This window comes from Pieris napi, chromosome 15, assembly GCF_905475465.1.
Source record: "Pieris napi chromosome 15, ilPieNapi1.2, whole genome shotgun sequence".
NCBI classification, from domain to species: Eukaryota; Metazoa; Arthropoda; class Insecta; order Lepidoptera; family Pieridae; genus Pieris; species Pieris napi.
The window spans coordinates 1,032,385-1,053,793 of record NC_062248.1 but is presented as its reverse complement, the minus strand read 5'-3'; the positions used below and the strand labels follow the sequence as shown (position 1 = coordinate 1,053,793).

Below are 21,409 nucleotides of genomic sequence, written 5' to 3'. Positions count from 1 at the left end.
TGTGTAAAATTTTTTCGTTACGCGTCACATTTGTCCGTTACGCGCCATGTTGCTTTTTGAAGTCAAACTTCTTTATCGGCGTTGGAATGAAAGTTCTTTATCGACATATGGGAGAAATTTTGTAGCAAATCGTCACGTTTTTCGGTTACGCGCCATGTTGCTTTTTGAAGTCAAACTTCTTTATCGGCGTTAGAATGAATTTTTTATCAACGTATGGGTGAAATTTTATAGCAAATCGTCACGTTTTTCGGTTACGCGCCATCTTTTTCTTGTCCCTACCACGGTTGATCCGAAGAGATTCGAAGCCATTAATAACAAAAATAAATAATAACGATAACAATGATAGTAATAATTCTATTACAATTAATGAAATTCTGTAATAATCTTACTAGTAATAAGGTAAAATGAAATAATTGTATTTGTATTCATGTCTATGATAAAAAAAGCCTTTTGTTAAACTTTATTTAACTTTATTAGTAGATTATTTTTCGAAAAACTAGGTCAAAAGAAGTTTCACTTCTTACGTTGGTACACCTAGTACACGCACACATTTTTTTTATTACCTTTATGTAACGTAAACCCAACAATTATTGATGGATTTTTTTTGTAATTGGGTCAGAGATATCCCGCTTTCTTGCCAGTTCTTCTCTTCCGTTCTACGCCCTTGATTTGAGAATTGGCAGTAAATCTAAAATTAGAAGCATTTAATGTAATTTTCTTTTTGACTTTGACTTCAAGCCATGGGTATGCGACCACCTAGGTTAAAAGAATTCAAAACAAAACCGTATTTAATATTTATCTGAGAATCAAATATTGAATTTTAACATTATACGCCGTCTACATATTTATTATTATTATTAGTGGCTCTACAGCCTTATTAGGTCTGGGACTCAGATTTCTGTACTCTATTTATTGATTAGTTGTCAATCTAATAAACAACTTGTACGTAATCAGTCTGTAACTGCCACACGCCGTCGGGTTTTCTTCAAACAGGTTTTCTTACGATGTTTTCCATCACCGTTGGAGCAAATGTTAAATGCGCACATAGACAGAAAATCCATTGGTGCAGCCGGGGATCGAACCTACGTCCTCAGGGATGAGAGTCGCACGCTGAAGCCACTAGGCCAACACTGCTCTACACATACATATTTATACACTGAATTAATTAATATGACACCAACATGTCATCTAAATAAATCCAATTTGACATTCATTATTTATTGCATTTCCAATATAACATTAAGCCCTCAAACAGGAAAAGCAAGAGTACACTCACGCGCATAACTCATAACGTTCAAATAAAATAATTTAGTCGTCCAAAGGCGAGGATGGATTTAAAGCGTCAATTAGTATCGCGACGCCAGGAGGGAGGCTAAATTTGTATGCCGGAGGTAATAAAAATAGTTGCGTGTGGTTATACATAGATATTGTAGTCTGGATGTGGTGGCGATTTATGTTTGGGTATAAAGATTGTAAGGTGATTTCGTTTTAGTAACACGTTTAACCAAGTGAAGGCGTGATGGGCGCACACCTTTTATATTTTATATTTGTACCTGAATCTGTAGTTGCAATTAATTCTGGTATGTAATTGAAATTGAAGCTTAGTGGCTTCAGCGTGACTCTCATCCCTGAGGTCGTAGGTTCGATTCCTGGCTGTGCACCAATGCATTTTCTTTCTATGTGTGCATTTAACATTCGCTCGAACGGTGAAGGTAACCATTGTGAGGAAACCGACATATCTTTGACCCAAAAATTTGCCTATTAGATTAAAAACTGATCATGAATCAGATTCAGAAATCTGAGGCCCTGACCTAAATAGGTTGTAGTACCACTGATGTTTTATGATGTTATTGAGCCATGAATAAAATTTCTGTTGAAGTTTTTAAACCGGAATTATTTTGTTATTTGGTTACTTCACTGGTTCCGCAAGTGAGTGAATAATAAAAAAAACTTTTTTTTTTTAATTTAATGAAAAAACAAGTAAAAAAAAAACAAAGGCACTACCACAGTTTTTATTAATACTATGTAGGTCAATAAAATCTTAAATACTGTTTATTTTATAGTTATAAGCGTATTCCATTAATAATTTCACTTATTAAAAGTTATGTACATACGTCTCCTAAACTTAATCAATGCACTCCATCACTGTTCAAAACGCCAAACAATCCTAAACAAGTCACTTCTAGCAACACTTATCCGTGACACTTAACACGACACAGCTGTCGAGATACGTTTGTAGTTAGACTTTAAAACCGAGAGAAAAATACACGATGTCGCTCGTAAAATGGCGAGTAACCGAGCGTTTATGAACAACAGTTTTCTGCATAACTGTACTTGGGATTACGTTTTGCGGTTTAACAAGTTTTTTAAGTATTGTTTTTACAGTTTTTGAATAGCTTGGATGAGAGTGGATAATGTGAAAGTTGGAGCTTGTTGACTGCGTATTTTAATTAGTGAGCTCGTTTGATTTCGCCAGTAGCTTCGCGATAGAGATAAATAGTGGATACTTTTAAGATTTATCTCTATAAATGTTAGCTTAAAAGCTGTGTAAGTTAGATAACGTGCAAGTGGCAAGCAATATTGTTTTCCTTAACGTCGATATTTGAATTTAAGAAATGCCGACTATCGAACTTCATTTGTATGAAGTGTTAATTGCGCTAATAGCAGAAACCCCTTTACAAGAACTTAATTTAACTTAGTAACTTAGTGTCCTTCAAAAAAAGAGCGTATCAATTCTTAAAGGGCCGGCAACGCACTCGCGAGCCCTCTGGCATTGAGAATGGGCGGCGGTATCACTTAACATCAGGTGAGCCTCCTGCCCGTTTGCCCCCCGTGCTATATAAAAAAAAACTTTTGATTATTTTAGCACTAATAAGCACCTCCTCGCACAGTTTGACATTAGATTTTAAATGAAGAAATAAATGTAACCTATGTTCTTCATAAATTTTATATACTACTTCTTATTTAAATAGCTACGAGTAATATGTTACACAATCTCTATTGTGATATTCAAGTTTGAAATAATATATTTCTGTAATCATCAAGGGACAGCTAGGACTTGGTGTATTTATTTATTGTTTCCATTTATGTGGAATGAGTGTTTTATTTTTATCTATTTATATTTGTTCCCTTTGGAGTAGAGACTCTTGGGCTGTGGGGTTCAAATGCATAGGCACTACTTAAAGATTTAAGTTGGTGGATGGTGATAGTACAGGTGACCCCAGAGCTGGTGCGTTCCACGCTCAACGAATAAGTATCGCATACAGCGAGGTAATGCTGCCAGCGTTAAAGGTACACTGCCACAGGGTCCAAGCTTTTAAATTTGTTTTTTTTTTTTTTTGTTTTTTTTTTTTTTATAGAACGGGGGGAAAACGGGCAGGAGGCTCACCTGATGTAAAGTGATACCGCCGCCCATGGACACTCTCAATGCCAGAGGGCTCGCGAGTGCGTTGCCGGCCTTTTAAGAATTGGTACGCTCTTTTCTTGAAGGACCCTAAGTCGAATTGGTTCGGAAATACTTCAGTGGGCAGCTGGTTCCACATAGTGGTGGTGCGCGGCAAAAACTGCCTTGAAAAACGCTCAGTTGTGGAACGGCGGACGTCGAGGTGATACGGGTGGAATTTCGTATTCTGCCTCGACGTCCGATGATGAAACTCAGCTGCAGGTATTAATCCGAACAACTCCTCTGAACACTCTCCATGGTAAATGCGGTAGAAGATACAGAGTGACCCCACATCTCTACGCAACGCCAAAGGATCAAGCCGATCGGAGAGGGATTGGTCGTCGACGATTCGAACCGCTCTGCGTTGTATACGGTCAAGTGGAAGGAGCTGGTACTGGGGAGCCCCCGCCCAGAGGTGAGAGCAGTACTCCATGTGGGGCCGAATTTGCGCTTTATATAGTTGCATGCGGTGGCCCGGAGTGAAGTACCGCCTCGCCTTGCTGAGCACACCAAGCTTTTTGGAGGCTAATTTAGCCTTTCCCTCCAAGTGACCGCGAAACTGAACGTCGTTCGATATGTCAACGCCAAGTATTCCAATGCTGGCTGTGGCTTTAAGAAGAGTGTTTTCGAAAAGAGGAGTAGCGACAAAGGGTATTTTTTTAGCGGAAAACGCGCAAACTTGTGTCTTCTTGGGGTTAAATTGGACTAGGTTTTGTCTGCCCCAGTCTGAGACTCCACGTAGTAGAGTTTCGACTTCAGACACAAGTTTGTTCCGGTACTCATCAACAACTGCCCGAGAAATACCTGCCCGGCCAGTGTAAAGAGTATCCCCAGTGCTGTCATCCGCATAGCAATGAATGTTGCTAAGTTGCAACATATCATTGATATGCAGAAGAAATAGGGTCGGGGATAGAACACAGCCTTGTGGGACCCCAGCGTTTACGGGTTTAAGGTCGGAACATGCTCCGTCGATGACGACCTTGATGCTCCGATCGGCCAGAAAGCTGGAGATCCAATCGCATAATTTCTCGGGAAGCCCATAGGCTGGAAGCTTCGAGAGCAGTGCTCTATGCCACACCCGATCGAAGGCTTTCGCTATGTCCAAACTTACCGCCAGCGCCTCCCCCTTGGACTCAATTGCCTCTGCCCACCTATGGGTAAGGTATACAAGGAGGTCACCAGCTGAGCGACCACGACGAAAGCCGTACTGAGAATCGCTAATCAACTGGTGGCCCTCTAGATACCTCAAGAGCTGGCTATTAATAATGGTTTCCATTATTTTGGAGAACAAGGAGGTTATAGCTATTGGGCGATAGTTGGACGGATCAGAGCGATCGCCTTTTTTTGGGATCGGATGTATCGAAGCGGTCTTCCAGCACTTCGGGACAGTGCCGAGCGAGTACAGGTACCGGAAAAGGCGCGTTAAGACCGGAGCCAACTCAGGAGCACAAGTACGCAGCACAATTGGGGGGATACCATCCGGCCCGCTCGACTTATGAATGTCCAAGGAAGAAAGTGCTTTGCGGACAGCACGTTGCTGGAATGTGATTTCCGGCATCGAAGAATCACACCGCGAAATGGTCGGTGGTGATCTCCCTCGGTCATCCAAAGTCGAGTTGGACGCGAAGAGACAGCCCAAAAGGTCGGCCTTCTCCTTCGCAGTATGGGCTAGAGAGTCATCCTCCCTGTGCAGTGGCGGAATGGCGGGCTGACAGAAATTCCCTTGGACAGCTTTGGCGAGAGACCAGAAGGCACGTGTCCCTGAAGGGAGTTGGGCCAATCTCTCGCCAAATCCGGCAATGTGCTCTGACTTTGCCTTAGTGATTTCCCGTTTGAAGGACCTGGAGGCTGAGTTATATGCTGTTTTAAGTTCGCTGGTATTGGCATCACGAGATTTCGCCGCTTCCGCCCATGCCTTAAAGCATTCTCGCTTTCGACGCGAGGCCGCCTTGCAAGAACGTTTAAACCAGGGCTGAGACTTGCCACCGATCGGCACCGCAGAAAATGGAATAAAGAGTTCCATGCCCTGCAGAACCACTTCGGTGACAGAGGTGGCGACGGAATCTGGAGCTTCCGGCGAAAAGCACATAGGCCCCCAAGGGAAGGACGCAAAGAAAGACCGCATCCCATCCCAATCTGCTGACTTATAGTGCCAAATACGGCGACAACCCATAAAGCGGGGCCGTGAAGGGCGCGTAGAAGGCACAGTACTCCGGACCACACAATGATCTGATGAACCTAATGGCGGGTCAACAGAGACTTGATAGTTCTCCGGATGTGAAGTCAGCAGAAGGTCCAACAAAGAGGGTTTATGACCATCCACATCTGGTATTCGCGTAATCGCAGGGACCATTTGTGTCAGGTCGCAGGCTAAAGCAAAGTCGTGAAAGGATCTTCCCGCGTGATCGGTGGTTTCAGAGCCGAGCCAATCGGCATGGTGGGCGTTAAAATCGCCAAGTATCACGATTTCAGCGGTAGGAACCCTTTCGAGCAGGGAATCTGTAGCCATTTGGATGTGCTCAATGAGTCGGTCAGTTTCGGTATTTCCGCTATGGGACCTATACAGGCATGCGTAGAATCGCGGATGGTCATCGCAGTCTACGCGCAGCCAGAGGTTAGATAGGTCCCTTCCTTCAAGCGTCCCGAGGCGACGAGAACAGATATCCTCTCTGACGTACACGCAAACTCCAGCCCGCGGCACAAATGAATGTTCCAATTTGTACCCCGGGTAGGAGAGGTAGGAAGTATCAGCCGGGGGGGATATCTGAGTCTCGGTAAGAAAGAGCAAGGCCGGCTTCGCAGTCTCTAAATGGTAGTGGACTGCGTTGATGTTGGAATTGAGCCCCCTAACATTTGTGAAGTCCACGGCGAGCGTGGACGGGGGTGCCTTTGTTGAATTGCTCCGTTTGCCCCGAGAACGATAACTGTTTTTGTTTTTGAGCGCAGAGTTGCCCCCCCCAGAATACGAAGGGCAGCCTGTGCGTCCACCACCGGGTGCTGAGTGTCCCGGTGTTGGACGCCCAGAGGGGGATTCTCCACCGCGAGCGCGTGTGGTACCCCCCTGGGGTAGATTCTCTTTTTTCTGCGCCTTCATATTTCATATGGGGGGGGGGGGGGATGGGCTCCGGGAGTCTCTCTCACCGCACGAAACGCGAGTACAATAGGGCGAACCTATTGCATCACTTCACGCCGGTTTTCTAAGAGACAGTGGTACTGCCCCGGTCGTGCCTGCCCATTTGGCTGAAGCCCGAAGGCAACAGCATGGCACTCCCACTAGGAAAATTTTTTTTTTTTTAAAGTTTTAATTTTCTATTCATTAATTTTTATTATGTTTACTATGTAGGTTAAGAAAATTGTAAATATTTTTTAATTATTTTATCGTTTTATACTTTTTAAAGTTGTATTTATCATTTTTACAAATAAATATTACCCGGTCTTGCGAAACCATTTCGCCCGTATAATGAGTATAATAATTAAAGATCATTGGTATAAAATAATGATGTAAGTTACTCAATGTTTCATTTATATGGAAATCATTAAATTCGATGTTCAGCCTTTGTGAAAATAGTTAACATTCCGATATTCTGGTAACGAAATTAATGATTTACAAATCTCACGTCAAATTGCACTCGAAACCGTTGCGTGGTAGAAGACTGGATATAACTGTAATTAAATTCTATTAATGTTTAGCAGTCCAGTTATTATTTGGAAATTATTAAAGACTCATGTGATAATGTATAATTCGCATCGTCCAGGCACGACCTGGATCAACAAATGCAGATGACTGTAGACCGTAACGGCCTGCAGGACATGTTAAGCACAGATCGTGCCTGGAACGGTTCTGCGATAAAATTGTGGAATATATAAAGGCGGCAAACAAAACCCCAAGAACGGGTCTCGCGAGGAATTGCGTCCCGGCTCGCCCATGAATATTGTTAACAAAAATATTACAGATGTAGCCGGGGCGTCTTTCGCGAGACGTGTGATGTGCAAAGGTCCCTGGACACAATGGCAGGGGAGTAGAAAAGTGATATATTAAAAAAAAAAAAAAAAATTATAATTCCAGAATATTGGAATGTTTCGTTACAAACACGTATTAGTATTCTTAAAAGGCCGGCAACGCACTCGCGAGCCCACCACAAACAAGGACACAACAAAGGACAGGGCACAAAAAGGCTTTAAGTATTAGTAGTAGTATTCTTAAAAGGCCGGCAACGCACTCGCGAGCCCTCTGGTATTAAGAGTGTCCATGGGTGTCTGTATCACTCAACATCAAGTGTACCTGCCGCTTGCAGTTCGTTCTATAAAAAAGGTGTAGACCAATAGATCCTTGGAAAAGATTATGGTCTACTTTATTTCTAGAAAAACGTGTTTTGTATGAAAATTTTGCGTGATCCGAATTGCTTTAAAGTACAATTATTATCTATAGCATAGTTATCCTCTGTATAATGATATAATTAAATCATAAAAATTTATGTTAAGTTTAGTTTATTATGAGGAACAGACGAATTTTGAATCCTCATACTTTTAGCAACAATAAATTATAACCTAATTAAACGAAGGTTCAGTATTATGACCGCAATATAATATTATTTATTACTTACACCGGTGGGACTCAGGGGCGCGGTGCCCAAACTAATTTTACATTCAACGTTATTAATCTGATCCAGGGATGCTGTGGAGCTCCGAAACTATCTGAAATAATAATCTATGTAAGGTTTTAGCATTTCTATTCCAAAGTTTCTTACACTACTTTTATAACTATGCTATAATCATTAAAAAGTTGTTGCTTATATAATAAATAAATCAGTGTATCTATTTCATGATCATTTGTCAATCTTAAAGGCAAATAAGTCAAAGTCAAATCATTTATTTCAATTAGACCACCTAAAATGGCACATTTGAACGTCAAAAAAAAATACAAAGAAGATTCTAGTTGCCCCTTCGAGAAGGTAGTTTCGTGTGGAGAAGAATGGGCAATAAACTCCACACTTACTCTTTTAAAATAGGTTTACAATATTTAGTTACATTTGTTAAATAATTATATGTGAAGACAATGTACTCTTAGAATATAGGTGATCAGCCTCCTGTGCCTATCACACGCCGTCAACTTTTTGGGCCTAGGGCAAGCTGGTTTCCTCACGATCCTTCCTTCACCGTTCGAGCGAATGTTAAATGCGCACATAGAAAAAAAGTGCATTGGTGCACAGCTGGGTATCAAATATAACCTCAGGGATGAGAGTCGCACGCTGAAGCCACTAGGCCAATTCTGCTCAGTTGTTGCTTATACAAATATATGAATGCAACTTGCATTAAATTTCATTACTAACACTTTATTGAACACAAGAAAACAATAAACAAGTTTCAGTAATCAATGTTAACACTGGATAAATCAATTTCTCGTAGAACAGATGGCCTTCCTATAAACGATCTTATCCAGGAAGCTTTATCCACTAATAATATTAAAACAGAGGAAAATATTATTTGCTTATATATTTTTATGTTTTAAGAGTATTTCTTAGGAAGCCAATTTAAACAATATAAAAATACTAGCTGACCGGGCAAACGTCGTTTTGCCATGTATATAATTTATAATAAAAAAATTGGAGTTGATCGTAGAGGGGTGAAAGTTAGGGGTTGTATTTTTAATGCTGTATCATAAAAAAATAAAAACAGAAAAAAATATCTAAAAATAAAAAATAAATATTTAGGGGGACTTCCCTTAACATTTAGGGGGATGAAAAATAGATGTTGTCCGATTTTCAGACATACGGAATATGCACACAAAATTTCATGAGAATCGGTCAAGCCGTTTCGGAGGAGTTTAACTACAAACACCGCGACACGAGAATTTTATATATTAGATTTGTTGTTGAAGATGGCCCTGAAAAACAGCTTTGACAATTCCTGTATTACTTAATATCAATCATAAGAAATCTAAATGATATGCGCCTATCCAAAATTTTAAGTTCGTTGTTATCTAATCTGATCTTCCATTTAACAGGTTACGATTAAGATCCGCCATCTTGATTTATGAATATTAATATCTTATACAATATGTTCGGGGAAGCAATTATAGCTTTCCTATTATTAATTCCCAATAAACCCTGGCTCCATTGTCGAATTCAACTTAGTTTGCGGTGTTTGATGGTTGAATTAAATTTAAAATTCGTTAATTTACAGCAATGGTTGAATTTAAATTTGACTTCATTTCTATTCTATTTTATTTAAGCAACCTTGGCCTAGCTTAAGCATGCCACTCAACTCTTGAGTTCTTGCTTTCGAATCTAGGCTGTGCTTTCGTGCTAAGAAAGATGTCGTTACAATAAAGTTTTTGAAGTGAGGGCTTTAGGCGCATGAGAGTAAAATTTTTACGAATGAAACGCAATAATAACATTAGCGTCACGAAGATGTGCAGCGTTTTTGTCGAAGAAAAGGGAGAGAGCGATTGAGACCAATGAGAGAGAGTGATAAGGGCGAATTACCTTATAGAAATTCTATTTTTAAAATTTAAATTTCGTAAAGAGAATTTATGAAATATTAGTATTTTATATTTTATGCATAATAATTTATTGAAATCTCAATTGACGAATTGTAAATTAAAATGCCACGTGTTTTATTATCGAAGTAATAAATTTAAAAAAATATATATAATTTGTATTAATTTATGACACTTTAATTATTTTAATGACAATTAAATTCATTAAATTCCTAACATATCTTCATTTTCCCTCCCTCTAAGTCTAAGACTTAAAAATTAGTTTGCCAAAAAAGTTTCACTTCAGACGTGTACTTTGTACAACGCACTTTTTTTAATAACAAATACTTCTAATTATTAGTTCTTATACGCAGACGAATATAAGCAGTTTATTTTACTTGAAGATGTAGGGATAACGGGGTATATAAAATACTAAAATATAGGCAGTAAAAATAAAATTTACGATGTCTACTACAAATAAAAACGACCCTTGTACTAAACCTTGACATACACTTGAAGACTTTATTAACATTAATATCGAGAAATGAAACAAATAACTTTCTTCTTGATAATATTAGTATAGATATAGATAATGAGCAGTATTGGCCTAGTGACTTCAGCGTGCGACTTTCATGCTTGAGGTCAAAGGTTCTCTCCTGTGCACCAATGGACTTACTTTCTATGTGCGCATTTAACATTTGCTTGAACGGTGACGAAAACATAGTGAGGAAACCGACATGTCTTAGACCCAAAAAGTCGACGGCGTGTGTCAGGTACAGGAGGCTGATCACCTACTTGCCTATTAGATTTAAAAATTATCATGAAATAGATACACTGATTTATTTATTATATAAGCAACAACTTTTTAATGATTATAGCATAGTTATGATATATACGGCACTGGAGGCTGATCACCTACTTGCCTATTAGACTTAAAAATTATTATGAAACAGATTCAGAAATCTGACGCCAAGACCTAAAGAGGTTGTAGCGCCACTGATTTATTTTATTTTCTCATTTAAACTAGAATCAGAAGTTCATTCTGAATTAATAAAAATTAGTATTCAGTTAATCAGCGCGAGGAAATTTGACAAGTAAATACAAACTTCAGAGCGTTAATGTGTTACATACGTGCCGAATTCAAACGTCGTCATAGGATTTGTTCTGAACTTCGCTGTTTATTCTCGTTGTTAAGAAGGGACTGATCCTGAGATTTGGGTTAACCTTTGTGTTGCGATTTGAGTTGTTTAGGCGTTTACTGAAACTTCATAACTGTCTTTTCACTTTGAGCTTATGTAAAGCTTTGGAATTTGCATAATTACGGTGAGACAATATATATTTAGTAAATCATTTGTTACTAGTTTAAGTACTTTTCAAAAACAAATGAACTCATTACGAAGGGTTTAATTAATTTTTTGAAGTGAAACTTCTTTAGGGTAAAATGTTTACGGATGAAACGCAATAATAGTAATATTAGCATCACGAAGATGTGCACCGTTTTTGTCGAAGAAAAGGGAGAGATCGATTGAGACCGTTTGAGAGAGAGTGAGAAAGGGCGAACGTAGCAATATACATAAATATATGAAATTCTTTTTTTATAATTAAAATTTCGTAAAGAGAATTTGTGAAATATTAGTATTTTATATTTTTTATTCGTCATTTGAGATTTCAATAAATTATTTTGCAAAAACAATTAAAATACTAATATTTCTGAAATTCTCTTTACGAAATGTAATTTTTAAAATAGAATCTGGCATATTTTGAATTTGTAATCTGTATTCACAAATATAGGTATACAAATACTTGGAGTGATCATATACTGGTACTTAGTAATAATAAATTTACAAAGAAGTTTCACTTCTGACATGTGTACTTTGTACGCACGCACTTTTTTTTATGTAACAGAGTTTAACTCCGCCCATAGACACTAACATTTCCTGAGGGCTTGCTAATGCTTTGCTGGCCTTTTAAGAATTGGTACGCTCTCTTCTTGAAGGACCCTAAGTCGAATTGGTTCGGAAGTAGGTGGGCAGTTGGTTCCACATAGTGATGTATAAAAACTTTATTCAATCAAACAAATATTATGAATTAATCGACGTCGCACGTTATGCGTGTTAACCCATCTTGAAGTCATACACCAGCTGTTCAATATATTAATCGCTCTATGTGTAGATTGCATTGTAAACCAAAATTACGACCCTATAATTTACGACCTATAGATACAGAAAACCATTTCCAGAAAGAGCGATAAATGGTTAAAACGCCACTAAATGTTTGAAAATTAATTACCAAATTAATGTTCTACGAAGCGAAACTGTGGACGAATTAATTAATTTGATCTTAACATCCTAGAGGTTCTTAAATCATAAGTTCCCGGTTCGTCAGTATCCGACGTCGAAATTTGTTTGCATTCCGCAAATATTTGGCGAAAACCCACCGTACATCACCAATAATGGAGCTCGGTAATAAATGACGACACGCGGTAAGGTGGCGTTTCTCCTTCATTTTTCCCGCAAACCATTAATCTAATACGAAGTGTAGCATATTTTGTGTTTTCATACGTTTGCATCAGTGTTGGCCTAGTGGCGTCAGCATGCAAATCTCATCTCTGAGGTCGTAGGTTCGAACCGCGGCTATTCACGAATGTATTTTTTTTCGTGTGCATATTTAATATTCGCTCGAACGGTGAAGGAAAACATCGCGAGGAAACCGGCTTGCCTTAGACCCAGTCAGGCATAGGAAGCTGGTCCCCTCCTATTAGATTGACAAATAATCATGAAACAGATACAGATATCTGATGCCCAGACCCAAATAGGTTGCAGCACCACTGATGTTTGCATTGATTCTGCCTTCTTATGTTAAATACGTGAAATCTTAAATTAATGTAATAGTCATCATACATTTATGCCGGATTCAATAGAAGGTCATTATCAGTTTGATCTGTATGTGATATTATTAAAACATGATAATATGACGATGTATTTAAGGTTTCCAGCATGTGTGCTTTGTACCCGTAAATATCTCGGGAACATAGAGTCGACGACTTACCCCAATAAGTCCCACAACTATATTTTGCTCCGTTAAGTCGCATACAGGAAGGCTCTGGTCAATTATAATGCTGGGTATTTCGATTCTACGAATGTATGGATACTATTAGATCTATGACGTATGCTGAAGATCTATGTTATTGCACAATTATCTGGTCTATCACCTTAGCTGAAACTCTTAGATAGGCTTATACGGGCTAATACTATTTTGTGGCTCCTTGTCTAGGGCGAAGAATTGTTGTAATTCCGAAATTCTTTATAATAAAACTTGACTTATAAAGAATCTCTATAGTATTACTATAGCAAAATAAGTAAAGCAATCAAATTTTTATTGCGATCAATACTTAATATGTATCACAATTTATTTCAACAAAACAAGCAATTTGTTTCAAACTTTGAACACGTCAAAAAAAATGTCAGCCGTCGTGGGACGCCTTGGCAGATGTGAAACATCGACATTATTTTGTAAAAGTAATATGCAGAAAAGAACAGATTGTGACCTATCACTATTGGTTCCTAAACCAAATATGTCATAATGATAAAATAAAATGTTTCGATTTTTTTCCAGATAACGATGATTATTTATTGAATAAACATTTATTTTCATTAAATACAAAAATTTACGAATTTATTTCAAATCGCGACTACTTGATTCGTTTAATCAGTGACTTCGAAATACACACACCGTACACACTAGTGCATATAGACATACAGTCTATATGCAGTAGTGTGTATACCACCATCATATAGCGTGGCAAAGCGTCGCCACGGCATGCGTCGCCACGCCTGAAATCGGTTTTACGTGCGGCTATAGATGTTTGACATCAAAAATCCTATATTTATTGTAATATGTTTGTTTCACTGAGATCAGCAAAACTTACCAACTATTCCCTGCAATACTTTAAATATAAACTCGGAGATGTCGACACAATAATGTCTAGATATTCACGTTACGTTACCGCATTGTGGCTCTTTGCACAGCTCTTAGCGATTTGAAAGGTTCAAACTTTCTAGATATTGATTCGGTTGAATGTCAGTATTGTTGGTATTGCTCTTTTGAAAACAGCTTTCAGCATATTTCTGACTTTAGTGTTTGCTTTTTATATTGTTGAAATATCTTTTTCTGAAGTGTTGGAGAAATAACAAAGCAGATTTCTTTGAAGCTACGCATTGTTGGCATCGCGTAGCCAGGTAAATATTCCGTAGCATATTGTAACGAAAGTACGTAGCATTACGGAAGCGTAGATAAATCGTAGCGTTGTATTATTATTGTGGCGTAGCACGTAGACGTGCTATTATATTTAAGTATTCCTTTATTTCATTTACGCAATTAGCGATACGTGAATAAAGGGAAACGAGAATTCAGCGCGTCGTAACATTTAATATGAGTAGCATTTTACATCACGTTCTACGTTCAGACGGATTCTAACAACCTAAATCTAAGTTCAAAGAATCCTGGCTCTTATCTGAATCCTGTATACAGTTTCAAGCTTGACCTCGTTCTTACATATATGTTCTAAGAAGCTTGGGATGAATATCCTCAGGCTGCAGCGAGATTGTAACCCTTTATAAATAATACGACGTTCATTCGAAGAGACGTATCGATTTTGGCTTAGATAAGATACGAGTAATCGAATTCGATTTGATTTGAATGATGTGAGTTTTTGGCAGTCTTTTTGATATTTCTCGGGGTTTTAAAAAAATACTGTATAGTATATGATATATCTATACAGAAGCACGCGGTTGCAACCCTTCGTTGTCGCCATCTTGTTGCCGCACGATTTGGTTCATCGTTTCTTATAAAAAGAGCAAAGTATTGGAACTCCTGGCCCCCTTCCATCTTCCCTACGCAGTATGATATGGGTTCATTCAAGCGATAGTTGAACAGGCATCTTGACAGACGTACCTTCCATTAGGCCACATATCACTTAACATCAGGTGGGTTTAGTAGCCAAGTGGGCTAGTGCCAATCGGCAAAAAAACAAACATTACTTTGAAATTGACTTTGTTTATTTGAACGTGCTAATCTCAGGAACGACAGACAGATTTTACATTATGATTCTACATGTGTGTTAGAATATCTTTTGTTCTTGGAAGGATATGGGCTATATATAATTATACTATGAATATAAAGAGTTTACTTTGCATTTGTGAATGTTGTGATTTTTTCTTGTGTACAATAAAAGTACAGCAAAATATTGGATATTGTTATAGTATCTGTAAAAAATTATCAAGAACACATTTATAAGTATATATCTTATATCTTTTCAATGTATTGTTCTTGTTGCAATAAACTAATTGAATTGTGTAAATATTTTGTATTTCTTTTTATTACATAATCGAGCCTATGGCCGCCCAAAAAAGGCATTCATGGCAGACCATGAACACCCATTATATATATTGTATGATAAATGTTACGAAAATTTATTATAATAGAAAGAACACTTAAAGGCGCATCTTATTCCTTATAATAGAAAGACCGCGGTCAGACAGCTTGAAGATTAATCTTTAAACAGAATGGGCCCAAGACAGGTCTCTCATAGGGACACAAATAATGTCTTGCGTCGTTACCTTCACCTTATAAATTATTACTCGATCTATTAATCTTCCCAGTGACGTTTTCTATTCGGCCTATATACAATGTTACTCAGAATTTAATTCACTTTCTGCTAATAGGACCAGCATTTTGAAAAAAAAATTAAGTCTCTCTCTCTGCTTGTAAAGTGTATGAACCGAAGTCCGGCGTAATACTAGAAAGAAAAGATAATCATTTAATTTATTTAAAAAAATAAGGAAACATGCATTTATGTATTGTATAACGAAACAGACATTTTTCACCCAATAATCTGTGCACTGCAGTTGTATCTGTCTTAATTTAATTATTTGTTCATATTTATTTACTTACAGCATACAAATATAAAGTATTTAATATAAAGATTTATTATACAATTATTAAAATATATATACTTCTTCTTAGATATATAAATCAACACTAAAAGGTTTTCTTAATAATAATGAAAACCTTATTTAGAATATCCTATTTTTTTTAAATGCGAGATGTTTTATCAATATTTTTAGTAAAATATTATATAAATATAAATTTATAAAAATTTCTGTATGATTTGCACTGAATAAATGACCCACAATTATTGGATTTAATATCAACTAAAATAGATTTATCTTTTGTTTAAAGTTAAAACTAGCAGTGGACATTAGTGTGTTAAGTAAAAAAACTCTTCAACATTATCTTGTCTTTACCAATTCGACTTAGGGTCCTTCAAGAAAAGAGCGTACCAATTCTTAAAAGGCCGGCAACGCACGCACGCGAGCCCTCTGGCATTGAGAGTGTCCATGGGCGGCGTTATCACTTAACATCAGATGAGCCTCCTGCCCGTTTGCCCCCTGTTCTATTAAAAAAAAAACATGTTACTATAAATAACATATAGGTTATATATAGATTTTACGCTCAAGTTATATGTATTAACGATATAACTCACAATGTTTAAACATAAACGTGCACTCCCAGACCCTATTAAACCGCGTAACCGAAGGATAAGATTATGTCCTTTGAGAAAAATATAATCCTGCCTTAATCGTATACAGCATTTACCGATTCCATTAAGACCTTTTTCGGTATGTATAATTTATTTTAATGGATTCTCTGATATTCTTAAATCCCTTGTCTGAAGTACTGTACGTTTTGTTAAGTGAAACCATTCTGTAGAAATTTGTGTGTGATCGATTATTTGTACACGTTTGATTATTTAGTCTATTCAGTCAGTTATCAGAAATATACTGGGCGCTTAGAGCGCTTCTATTGGATTATATTTATAAAAAGACAATCAAAACAAATTTAAAAAGTTTGGTCCCTGTGGCAGTGTACCTTTAACGCTGACAGCATTTCCTCGCTGTATTAGAATAATGATTCGTTTAGCCAGGAAAGCACCAGCTCTGGGGCCACCAGTACGATCTACTAAGCGCCAACTTAAATGTTTATTAAGCGCCTGTGTACTTGAACCCCACGGCCCAAGAGTCTCTACTCCAAAGGGAACAAAATTGTAGTTGGGATATAAAAAATCTAATATTCTGTTACAGATTTAGATTAAATATCCGCATTGGTAATCAAAACATTACTTGTAACGACTAGTGTAATTGAAAGTGTTGTGGATTTTTTTGTACTGTATTTTTATAATTTATTTTTTGTAAAATTTATGTTCCCCATACTTTTCATGTATTTTAGAATAGATACCTTGTAACATATCCCGTAGAAAAGACATATATGATGTGGTGAACTTAAATAAATACATATATAGTACTCGGACAAACGTGAATATAAAAACGTGGTTACATTAAAATTAATTAAACGTCATAGCTTCAACTGCATTTTCATTGCTCAACTTGACGAAAAGGTGACAAAAATTTATTTTTGGGTTTTTGGGTTAAGATTAATTAACTCAATAAAGATATTTTGATATATTAAATATAGCCTTTATTGAAATCTTGGAAGTATCATTTTATCTTATTTCTACTTAGTTATTAACGAAATTTAGTAGTAAATATTATCGAAAGTAAATGTAAATATTATCTTATTATTTCCTATTAGACAACGGTTTCTTGATCGTCAGCATAAGCTTCCCCAAGTGTTCTCCACAAAGATCTAACTCTTGCCTGATCCATGTCGCTCCTGCCACCTTTTTAATATCATCTTCGATACATTAGCTATTTTAAAAAGAAACTTTGATATCTAATCTAGTTCTCTTTAGTTTCAATTTGATAATTTGGTTGAACATAAAAACTAACGTTGCAATCTTAAAAGAAAATATATTTTTATTTCATTATTAATACTGAATCGTTTAAATAAATATTGAATGAATCGTTTAACCAGATAAAGAATTCTTTCTCCAGATATTAACGTCATTACGTAGAAATATTCTGCTTTGATTCTAATTAAGCTGTCTGCAGTATTAACTAATCAAAAATAAAATGTTTTAGAAATAATCATTTTTGTAAAATCTCAACATAATATGGCTAGCAATTGCTAAAAAGCACTCCAAACGTCTATTGTACATATATAATATCTAGTCTATGTTAGTTTTTTATACAACTAGGGCAAACGGGCAGGAGGCTCACATGATATTAAGTGATATCACCGCCCATGTACACGTGCAATGCCAGAAGGCTCGCAAGTTCGTTTCTTGAAGGACCTTAAGTGAATTTGGATACTTCAGTAGCTGGTTCCACGTAATGGTGGCGGCAAAAACGCCTTAAAAACGCTCAGTTGTGGAACGACGGACGTCGAGGTGATAAGGGTGCAGGTATTAACGCGAACAACTCCTCTGAACGCTCTCCATGGTAAATGCGGAAGAATGTTTAAGATGTTTAATTACAAAAGTTTAACAAGTTTTAATACAATATATCTTGTTAAATAAATAGCAAAATGGGCAAAAAAATAAATGTTAAAATTTTGAATGGACACTGATTGTGATGACGCGCATTTAATCAAACACTAAAGCCTTATATACCATAGATTTAATAGATATTACAAATCGTAATATCTCGATACATTACGATAGATATTTCGTAAATTGTCGATACCGAATGGAGATTCCAAATCATATTGCATCAACAACTCATATTCGTTAAATGTTTGATGTTCACGTGAGATTAACTTTGATTTGTATCGTGATATCAATAATGATAAATAGGTATTACAGCTGTTAGATTTAATGATTAACGATAAAATCGTTTCATTAGCTGCTTCCGTGTAAAGTACGTTTTAGAATATAATTATTTAAATAAAAGTTCATAAATTCGGTTATATTTATTATTTATATTTTGCTAGAAGAGCGTTGGCAAGTGCCTTCAACGTGTAACTCTTATCCCTGAAGTCGCAGATTCGAGCCACGGCTGTGCACCAATGAACTTTCTGTCTATGTGCGTGTATCATTCGCTCGAACGGTGAAGGAAAACATCGTAAAGAAACCAGCTCGCCTTAGACCTAAAAAGTCGACGGCGTGTCAGGTACAGGAGGCTGATCACCTACTTGCCTATAGGTTAACTAATGATCGTGAAACAGATACAGAATTCTGAGGCCCATTCCTAAAAAGGTACAACCTTTTTTGCGTTACTGATTTTTTTTTACTTAAGGAAATGATTTGTTTAAATAATACCTCTTAGTTACTTCACAGCGTGGTCAGAGATATCCTTACGGTATTTCAGTCGAGACCTTAGTAGTCAAAAGTGGTGGTGTGTGTCAGACACAGGAGGCTGATCACCTACTTGACTATTAGCCAGAGAGATATTGCCGCGTGATAATTATAATAGTCTTAGCGTGTGCGATTTATCCAGGATTACCTCCTATCTTCCGTGTAAAGCGCATCTTAATTGCTTCAGCGAGATTCATTTCACAGTCTCTTTGAAATGTGGCGATGCAGTATCGTTAAATCTGTGAGAAAACTGCAATGCAGTCAAGTCTATCAGAGACTTAATCAACACCTCTCGATTTTCACTTACGTAATGAAGTTGGGATGAGCATGGCTTGAGGAAATTATGAACCGTATGTAGAATAAACGTAATACAAATTTGGACTTAGATACATACAGCCTTCTTAACTATAGAATTTTTTTTAAAAGAAATTATTAGGCGATTATAAATTACTAGCTGACGAACTTAGTTCTGCCTAACAGTCTAATAATATCGTTTTAACTTTAGTTTAACTTAATTTATGATTTCATTAAGGTATAATACATGTTATCATACAATAAAACAACTTTTTTTGCAAATACAGAAATGTTTTATTTCGTTGGTATTAGAATTTTGGATGCCAAAAGCCGCCATATCTATCTACTTTTGTGACATATTTGCAGATACATATTTGATGGAATTTGTCTTTCTTATTTCGTCAACAGATGGCACCACATGCTGTTTGCATATTTTGTAAAATTGATTAATTTATTTATTGTAATTGGATAACTTATCCGATATTTTATTACTTATTCTGCTATTCGGAGTGGAGAAGAATCCGCCAAGAGATTACTAACAGCGGTCCAGCCGATCTTGAGTTATAAGTGGTGAAACTAACACGACTTTGTTTTATATATTTAGATATTAAAAACGCTTAGTATCATCTCGAGTAAAATTATAGATCTAGAATTTTTTAGATATTTGTAAGAACAAAAATAAGAATTTTTCTAAATTTAAAATTTTATTTAAAGCTTTGTGCACTTAAACGTGTGTTTATATGAAATACCATTTTCATATATCGTAAGATGTGGTCACTCTAGTCGGTTGACAACTTGACACAGATCAAGTGTGGAGTGGAATCAAAAGCTGACGTCTGCTCTCTTCTGCTTCTCTTCAAGAATACTCAACTCGATGCCGACTCAAGGTCCCTCGTTAAGCTTATTGATCGGTGTATTTTGTACGATTTTATATTGAATTTTGAAGCAGTGCGTCTATAATGTTATAAATAATTTATATTGAATGCATTTTGCAAAAGGTTTGCCCATAGCGCTCGATGATGAAGAATGCATTTCATTTAATTGAAACACATTTTCATGTATGTAGAATCATTAGAAAAAACAATGAGTATCTGTGGTCAAAGTGCCAAACTTTTTTATCGCAGTGGCATGTCCCTATTGAATCTTTTAAATAATACAAAAGATTTATCTGTTTTAATATAAAATAGTATACTTTCAGTAATGTTTTGGATCATAAATAAAAAATGTTACTTTTCAATACTGTTATGTTTCACAAGGCATTTTCTTTTGCGAACTACCGAACTGTGGAATCGACTTCCGGTGGGGGTCTTCTAAAAATCGAGTGTACTCCTAAATATTATTTATATTGAAATTTAATTTTAATATAGCCCTTTACAGAAGGGAAAAATATTATGAAATAAATATTAATATAAATGAGAATACTTACACAAATTATTTGAGAGTTATCTTAGGAAGTCAAGGGTCGTTGACTTCCCTCAAAATTGTTTGAGACAGTTTCTAGATCTTATTTGAATTCGACTACTTAAGAATTCCGCATAACTTGAAGTAAAATGGTGTTTGGTATAAAATCATACATAATATGTTAATATAATATTTGGTAATTATTGTATGAACATTTTTTTGGTTTGTTAGTTGTTGTTGCTTAATAAAATGTAATATACAAGGACTCGTTTGGTTAAAAATCCTGATAAAGACAAAAGACATCAAACAATTTTGGTTTGAATAGATGATGTCCCAAATAGATGATGGTGTTCTTTTCTGTTACGTATACTTTATTAAAATATAGAAAAAAAACTATTCAGCTATTATACTATTTAGCTGTCCGTTTACTTTGTAACACAATAAAACTTCCACAGAAATAGGTGCGCCCAAACCATTATAGATTTGGACCGCATATATTAGCATATAATTCTTCAAGATTTCTTCTGTTCAGGCAAGGTAC

The 21,409-nt window shown here is 36.5% G+C and overlaps 1 protein-coding gene across 1 annotated transcript in view; it reads left to right on the top strand.

Annotated features, from left to right (window-relative positions):
- LOC125056607 (glutamate receptor-interacting protein 2) overlaps positions 1 to 21,409 on the top strand; it is a 202,522-nt gene that overhangs the window by 79,512 nt on the left and 101,601 nt on the right. The gene's annotated exons all lie outside the window — the stretch shown is intronic.